Source organism: Rhipicephalus sanguineus, chromosome 4, assembly GCF_013339695.2.
Source record: "Rhipicephalus sanguineus isolate Rsan-2018 chromosome 4, BIME_Rsan_1.4, whole genome shotgun sequence".
Taxonomy (NCBI): domain Eukaryota; kingdom Metazoa; phylum Arthropoda; class Arachnida; order Ixodida; family Ixodidae; genus Rhipicephalus; species Rhipicephalus sanguineus.
The window spans coordinates 85,329,860-85,338,539 of record NC_051179.1 but is presented as its reverse complement, the minus strand read 5'-3'; positions in this window follow the sequence as shown (position 1 = coordinate 85,338,539).

Here is an 8,680-nt window from a genome sequence, read left to right as displayed (position 1 = left end):
GTGTTATTAATCGCAATAAGCGAGTAAATATTGTGAATACCATTTTGCATAGGTGAATGCCCATGGACGTAATTATTAGAAAAAAATATGGGACGAGGACAGTCATGTGCGGGCCGGACCGCGTGTTTGAGACCCCTGATACGGGATGGGGAAAGGTTAAGCGCTGCATTTCACGTGTGGGCATAGAACTGCTTCATCTGTGCTACTCGGACAACCCGGGCTCGTGCCCGCCATCGGCTCGAGCTTGGATCAATACTTAGGGGCACTACGTCGTGGCTCACGTCGATGAGTCATCTGTCGATATTATACGAGCCAAAGTATCTGCTCAATAGCTGCTCTGGGGGTCCACGGTGACGGCGGGTGGGCCCGAATAGCGCGCTGCATTGGTGCTTTTTTTTCGAGGAAAAAACGAGTGAATTATAAATTAGCAGCAGACCTGTGAATCCGCGGTGACTACACGAGACCGCTAAAAATCACTGACCTAGTCCAGTAGACGTCCACTCGTCTTATGTCATCGACAGCAGTTTCAACTTCAGGTCTTCGCTATACGCAGACATCAAATTTTAACGTTTACCGATCATTAGCGTCCTCAGTGGGCTTCCGCCATACTTCCCCCTCGAGGTCATCGCCGTCCAGACGGGATATCTCTTGATATCTGTCACGGCTAGTAAAGTCTGCGGTATCCTCTGCATTAAAAGAAAACGTGCGTATGGCGCCGCCCTTCACTTCCAAGTGTGGTGAACAGCTGCAGCATTATTATGGTGCGGGCTGAGGTTTTATTCTTTCTTTTTTCATACCTCACAATAAAGAAAGCATTGAGCTGCGCGCACTTGCCTGGTGCTCTGTAGATGGGGCTGCGTGCATGCCTTTGTTATGACATCCTATATAATCGTGCCGAGGTCAAAGCGTTATTCGGCAACCGAAGTTTACGGACCATGGTATACACGCGTGCTGAAATTGAGGTCTCTATAAAATACATTTGCTATCACGCTATCGTGTTCTTCTGAATGCATGAGGCGCTTCACACGTAACACATTAATTTCAAACTGTACCAAGCCAACACGTATTTGTTTTGGCTATGTCACGGTCGCTGAATATACAAGAGATGCCATGGATGTTCCGTTCTATGGTCGTATGAAATTGCACGAGACATTTGGACCCAACATGGCGGTTACGAGGACGGTGTGACTGAAACAGGAAGGTGGGACTGAGGGAAAGGCGAAGGGAAGAAACACCAGCGTATCGTAGTATTGTGCCTGTAGGGTCAGGGCTGTAGACGGTGTGCATGGCCAGGTGGTCATGCAAAAGGCGGAGAAAAAGGGACCACCGCATTAGTCTAGGAGGCTACGACAGTCACGGGTTTTAAATAAGGGCGCTTTTCGACTAGCACTTACTCATTTGTATGTTGGCGAATTCGACCTAGCATGGTAAGCTGTACGCAAGCATTCTACGTGCAGGCAAGTAGTTCTTTTACCATAGCGCACACACTCTCACGTCTTGTGTCTCCCAGAGAGTCGGTCATCACGACAGGCCAGGGACTGGCGTCGCTTACAAATCAATTGATCTCCACATTTGAATCGCTTATACAAGATACACCCGACATAATACACAGACACGCTCGTGGTGCGGCGCAACGCCTACGCTGGCCCACATAACGTCAATTCGCTCTTTTGAAGGGTCCGCGGACTTCATACGGCATTGGGAGGCACTGCTCGCAAGTGAGACCAGAGAGAGCCAGTTCGCCCTCCTGGACCTACCTCATCGAGGCGCTAGAGCCAGTGGAGCCCTGGACTGAGGGCCCCATCCAGACCTGCTGTCACACCATCTGCAGAATAGTTTTCATCCTATTGTCTTCCTGTATTTTCTTGTTTGCTTTTTTCTTTGATCTATTGCCTGATTTTATAATTGCGGTGGAGTGACGAATCCGGAGCCGTTTCCCGAGCCAATTCAGCAGCATAAAGATAGATTAGCTGGAGGCGAATAACTTGATTGATGGCACTGCTGCATTATACAGGGTGCACCAGTTGACTCTATGCAGAGTTTAAAAATATGCCGACGCGACTAAATGCATGTTGCTGATTATTGTATGGGGGTGTGTCCGACTATTTTTTGTCTTCTGCTCGACTGCTTATTTAGCGAAAGCAATTAACTAAATTCTAAAGCAACGCAGCTAGGCAAAAAGTTCGAATGAGAAAGTTAGAGATTGTTTTGCAAAGCGTGTGATTAGACAGTTTCTAACTTTCTATCTATTAAGTAGTACTTTTCTGCTTCATGCTGATGCCCTCGGAATATAAAAAAAATTCGGCAGAACGCACGTACCGTGGCCGTCGATGTTATGCCACAGGTGACTGTTATGCCACAGTAGATGTTATATGCCACAGGTGCCACAGGTGACTGTGGCAGAATTTTTTTACTGAGCGAAACGTTACAAAATGATGCTAAAGATTTGTATAAATTTTACACGCATACATGTATGTTGAAGGGCCGAATATGTGTTATATAACCAGTTGTTTACAGTGGGGTAACGCTTCCAACGACAACATGGGTATTACCAACACCAGAAGCGGTAAGCTGATATGTAGTGCTTATACTTGTCTCTGATGATGGAGAACGCACGCATGTTTCACGAACCCGTGTGCATGTGTGGAAGAAGTTCTTGACAGTTCTTGAACAAGGTCATCGTCACCGTGGTCACTGAGAACCAGCAGCTGGTCATGACTTATTATTGGATCCGGTCGTGATCGCGGGGACGAGGGGTCCATGTGTAGTGAAGTCTGAGGTGTAGTACAGCTGTTGGAAATCGTGGATGCGTCGGTCATTTCGTCGACAAATTGTCTGTCGATAGAGTCGACGACATGTCGGAACCTGAAGTCACCCTTCGCGTTGGTGAGGTAGGCCGTCGAGGCTGGTAGGCCTGGATAGTGCTACGTAGACCAACATCAGTGGATGACGCTTGTCGCATTCGTAGACTACCTGGGCGTATGTGGCCTACATAGCCTAGTCTACAAAGCGGCTGTCAATCAATCTGACATCGTCCTCGGCCAGCATGAGGCCATCGCCCAGCCTTGTAAGAAATGAAGAGGACACTGCGTCGTTCTGTCGCACAAAGTTCACTTTACGGTGCGATGATATGAATATCATACGTAACTTTCGTTAACGCATTCCTCCGTAGTCGAGCAATGCTTCAATATAGCGTGCTGAATCATAGGAATAAAAATGTAATCTTTATTAGACGGCTATAAAAGCGGAGCCAACGCTGGAACCACAGACGTTTACCTGATATGACGCCTGTATCGTAGGAGTACACATCGTAGGAATATCATGTAGTGTTCATTGCTTTCTTGCAAAATTTGATCGCCAGCACAATAACCACAACTGACGTTGCACCGACATTATGCCTGTGTAGGCTGCTTTTCCAAAGCAGTTTATAGACCTGGCTTGACTCTGTGGTAAAATAACTGTTTACCACGCAGAATGCTTGGGTTTGATTCCTTCTAGGATCCTAATTTTCATTCTTTCCATTTGTCGGGTCAACGCTGCCGATGTTGGTTTTTCTTAACGCTCTCGCATTTAAATTACCCATGTCTGTCCTCGCCCTTCCTGCGTAGATATAAACTGTCAATCCCCTGTGGCACATACCCGCATACTCCGGCTCCTGGCATATGGGTATGTGCCACACGTGTCTGGAGGAATGAATGAATGAAACACGAAAAGAACGCACACAGGACTAGCGCGAACTACCATGCGTCACAGCTCGATACTGGAAGCGCACTGCTAAAACATAAAGCAGGACGCACGAAACGAAGGAACATGTACACACAGGACGAGCGCGAACTAAATGTCGCAGTTGTTACTTATTTCTGTTTGAACAGAGCGCTCCTTTCGCAAACGCGGCCGCTGCAGCGAGCGAAAGACCTTCGCTTTACCTTCGCTGCGCTCCTCGCGCCATCTCGCTGGTAATGAAGAAACGCTTATAAGGACCTTTCGTCTCTGATTCCGGCCAGCGGTAAAGGGTGTGTATATAACGCTCGCCGTTAGCTGCCTAGAGGATCGGCGTTTCGTGGCGTAGTGGCTACCGCCACGGGCTGCGGAGCGAGAGGTCCCTGGTTCGATTCCGCGCTTGGATTGGATTGGATTGGAAGAACTTTATTAACAAAGTCCGGAGGCGTGTGCTTGAGCACACGGCGGGCCGCTCCCACGACGGGACAGTCAGGCCGAGACCTACCGCCGCATCGTGGGCCCTCTGGACAGCCCAAAGTTGTGACTGAATGTCCGGACTGCTCAGAGCGGAGCCCCACTTGCTGGCCGATGCTGTATCAGTGCCACGTACCGAGGGGCACTCCCAGAGCATGTGGTGTAAGGTGGCTAAACCACCACATTTCGTACATGAGTTAGTTAAGTAAACATCAGGATAAAGCTTGTGTAGAAAGGCAGGGTTAGGATATGTTTCAGTTTGCAGCAATCTTAGTGTCAAAGCCTGCGCCCCGTTTAACTTCCGAGCTGGAGGCGGGAAGACTCTCCTGCCCATAGCGAAATGTAAAGTAATTTCATTGTACGTGGTCGGTTGATCCCTATTTACCAATCCTCCAGATTGACCCAGAAGTCCTCCATCGTCGCGGATAGAGAACCCTCGCGCCCTGGAGTGGGCCAGCTCATTGAGATTGATAATCCCTCCTACCTTGGCGCCCATATCAGCAGGGAACCATGTAAGGGTATGAGTTGTAATTGACTTCTCACCGAGTATTGCTTTGGCCTCTTTGCACACAGCACCAACACTGAAAGCGCGAATGGCCGCCCTACAATCACTATATATATTTTCGTGATTTTCATCTAGGAGAGCCATGGCGATGGCAACCTGCTCGGCTGCATTAGCAGTTTGGGCGTATACCGACGCGGCATTAATGGTAACCCCCTGGTGGTTAATTGCAACTACCGTAAACCTGCCACTGTTGCCGTCATATTGTGCCGCGTCTACGAAGCAGCCACCCCCTTGGAGACCCTCAACGTCGCGGAGAAGGGCCAGAGCTCGCGCTCTCCTCCTGCCTACATTTCGCTGGGGATGCATGTTCCTTGGGACAGGCGAGACGATAATGTTCTCCTTCTGATCTCTCGTCAACCCTTGGCATCAACCTGAGCTGGTGGAGTACCTATATCCGCGAGAATTCTCCTGCCTGCTTTTGAGCCAGAGAGTCGAATTACCTGTGCTCTTTCTTGCGCTTCCGCGATTTCCTCCAATGTATTATGAATTCCCAACTGCAGGAGACGATCCGTGTGGGTATAATTGGGGAGCCCAGGGCACTCTTTACCCCCCTCCTAATCATCGCATTAAGCTTATCCCTTTCCACTCTCTTCCAAACGTGTATTGCCGCCACATATGTAATATGGCACAACAGAAAGGCATGGATAAGCCTGACCAAGTTATCCTCTGATAACCCTGCCCGTCGATTAGCCACCCTCCTAATTAGCCTAATAACACGATCTGTCTTTTTCGCTAATCTTTGAATCGTGATGTTATTGGTGCCCGTCGCTTCTAGCGTCATACCTAGGATTCGAATGGAAGCGACCTTGGGGATTAACCCGCCACTCTTGGTACGGAGGTGGATGTCGGTCTCTAGTGGTGACACCCAGCCTCTCGGTCGGGGGCCCCTCCTGACCGGGTTATACAGGAGGAGTTCAGACTTCTCCCGGGAGCACGAAAGACCTGTGCCCTCCAGAAAGCGCTCGGTAGTGTCTATTGCCTCCTGCAGGGCAGCCTCTACGGCGCCATCGCTACCTCCCGGACACCAAATGGTGATATTATCTGCGTAAATTGTGTGACCAACATCCTGAATTCCACTAAGCTGCCTCGAGAGACCAGCCATGGCAATGTTAAAAAGTAGGGGTGAAATAACAGAGCCCTGCGGGGTGCCCCTATCGCCCAGGACTTTCACATCCGATTCGAGAAACGCTTGGGAAGCATTTTTCTAAATTATTTTTCTTTGGGACTTTCATATATATATATACATACTTATACATATACGGTGAATGACGGCGACGGGGACGGACAAAAACCAGCCGAGACTGTCCATATAATTGCTATCGCAATAAAACTTTATTAGTACAAAGGAATTCTCCCGGTGAAGGTAGAGCCCTCAGTCAAGGGCCCCTGTGGCCTTTGCCATCTTGCGAGCTCTGTCGATCAGCTTGAGCTGTTCCTCAGGTTTTGAGCGAAACAGCGCAGCTTCCCACTGCTGCGGTGTTGTTGTGTTGTTTATTGGCACAGCCTTTGAGTGTTGGCAGGCCCATGTAACGTGATAAAGCGTTGCGTGTTTCCCGCATAGCAGGCATTTGTTGTCATGTAGCCGGATAGATTTTGTTAAGTACACTGAGATTTGGTTATGTATTAGTCTCCACCTGTCTCCAGGCAACCGACTGCTCTCTACTGAGGTGTTTGTGGGGAGGGGGATAAATCCTCTTCAGGGCTCTTTGATGTTCTAAAATTGCCCCATAGAGTCTAGTGACTGTGTCTGGTTCCCCGTCGTTGTGCGGCCCCCGGTTGGCGTATGCTCGGGCATAGGCGTCAGCACGCTGGTTCCCAGTCGCAGTTTCATGGACAGGTGTCCACGTAATGGAGCAGCACGAGGAGATTTTTCTCGCCTTGAATATGCGGATATGACAGGAGTGGATACGCGTCCGCTGCTGTATCGTCTGCACGCTTCTTGCAAGGGTTTGACGACGTACGCGACAGGACTTTCATGATATTCATGTCATGACCCGACAGTAATATTCGTCAAATCCTCTTATCCTCCCATGCCAATTTTTGTCTACACTAAGTTAGGGCGGCGATTATGAGAGCACCTAGACGTAGGCGGCTAGACAGACAGACAGACAGACAGACAGACAGACAGACAGACAGACAGACAGACAGACAGACAGACAGACAGAGATAGATAGATAGATAGATAGATAGATAGATAGATAGATAGACAGACAGACAGACAGACAGAAAGGTAGACATAGATATAGATCGATAGATAGATAGATAGATAGATAGACAGATAGGTAGATAGATAGATAGATAGATAGATAGATAGATAGATAGATAGATAGATAGATAGATAGGTAGATAGATAGATAGATAGATAGATAGATAGATAGATAGATAGATAGATAGATAGATAGATAGATAGATAGATAGATAGATAGATAGATAGATAGATAGATAGATAGATAGATAGATAGATAGATAGATAGATAGAAACGCTCAAAGTGCCAAATGTTCGCTAAGAAATGCTTCGCATTTAATAATAATGGCGGACTTGCTACCGATTGGAAAGCGCACTTCATAGCTTCGTTCAGTGTTTTTCCTCATGCCCCCCAATGTCTCATATTGGCAGGATTTCTGTCAAGGCAGGCAGAAGCAGAGCGTGCCGAAACCACAAAAAGAAGGATGGCGGCGTTAAACCAAATAAATAAAAGCGCAGTCACAAACATTGAATTGCGGGCAGTGGGAGAGAAAGAAAACCGCGCTAATGTTGGTTAGCCCGCTCGTTCTTCACTTAGCCCGGATGTACTGCACTGCAGAACATGCATTAACAACCGGCAGTACTAAAAATAAGGGGGCAATTTACCTTTTATCCAAGGCTCCATATCTCTGTCACTCCAATGCTTTGTTTTCAAACATCAAGATTATTATAGAATCTTTGTACCAGAATAGGCTTTGTCGCTTATGCCGAATTGAAAAAAAAATGAGGATCGATAACACGCTGATGCAGCTGGCTTCCTTACAGCATCATATCTCCTTTTATTACGTACGTCAACAGAATACTTGAAAGTTAATACCAGTAGAACTACCTACGGCGCTCAAATGCTGCAATTTTCCTTACTGAGACTAATAAATGGGGTGCAAAAGGAATATAACAAATATATATTTCGCATTTAAAGGACCTACGCCTTATATTTATATCATTTTAAATACTCGCGTAAGAGGTTCATGTTCATTTGATCAACATTGTTTGTTACGCTTGTACAAAATGTTTCACTTTTTAATACTGTTTTTGTTTGAAGCATAACTGCTTGTGGGTACTATAAGGCGTTAGTCTGTTATATTTGCCCGCTGTGAAGCTGCCCTGTATCTGAGATGGCCAGGTTAACCTCAAGCTGCTAACTGCAGCTTTTATCGCCTGGTCATCCTCACACTTCCGCTGGAAATAAATTCACTCTAATTCAATTCTTATCCGACGTTTTTGCCCCAAATTTGTCGTCGTTGGGTTCATTCGTCGGACTGCGAGCTCTGTGCTTGGTCTCTGTAGAGACGACTCTGCTTGCAAGGCCCGACTGGACGTCCATCACGTTGCAATGTGTCGCTTTGACGTCCTCTGCGCAATGACGTTCAGTCGGCGTCTGGCCCGCACTGGTCGTCTCCGTGGCGCTCTTGAGGGGCGCACTACTCGCGTAGCCCGAATACATCGACAGGAATTCGGAGTAGCCGGGCGCGTACGTGGTCGTCCGCTCTTGCTGGAGATCCGTCTCAAGCGGAACGTAAGGTGCCTGGAATGACGTCGACAACCAGCTCTGCGCCGGACAGTAAGGGCCGCACGGCTGGCTCGACGCGTAACCGGCCGAACTGGGCGCTGAGAACGTGCGCTTGGCTGTCGGTAATATTGGGCGTGGCGGCGAGTAGTGCGGACTATCGTAATCC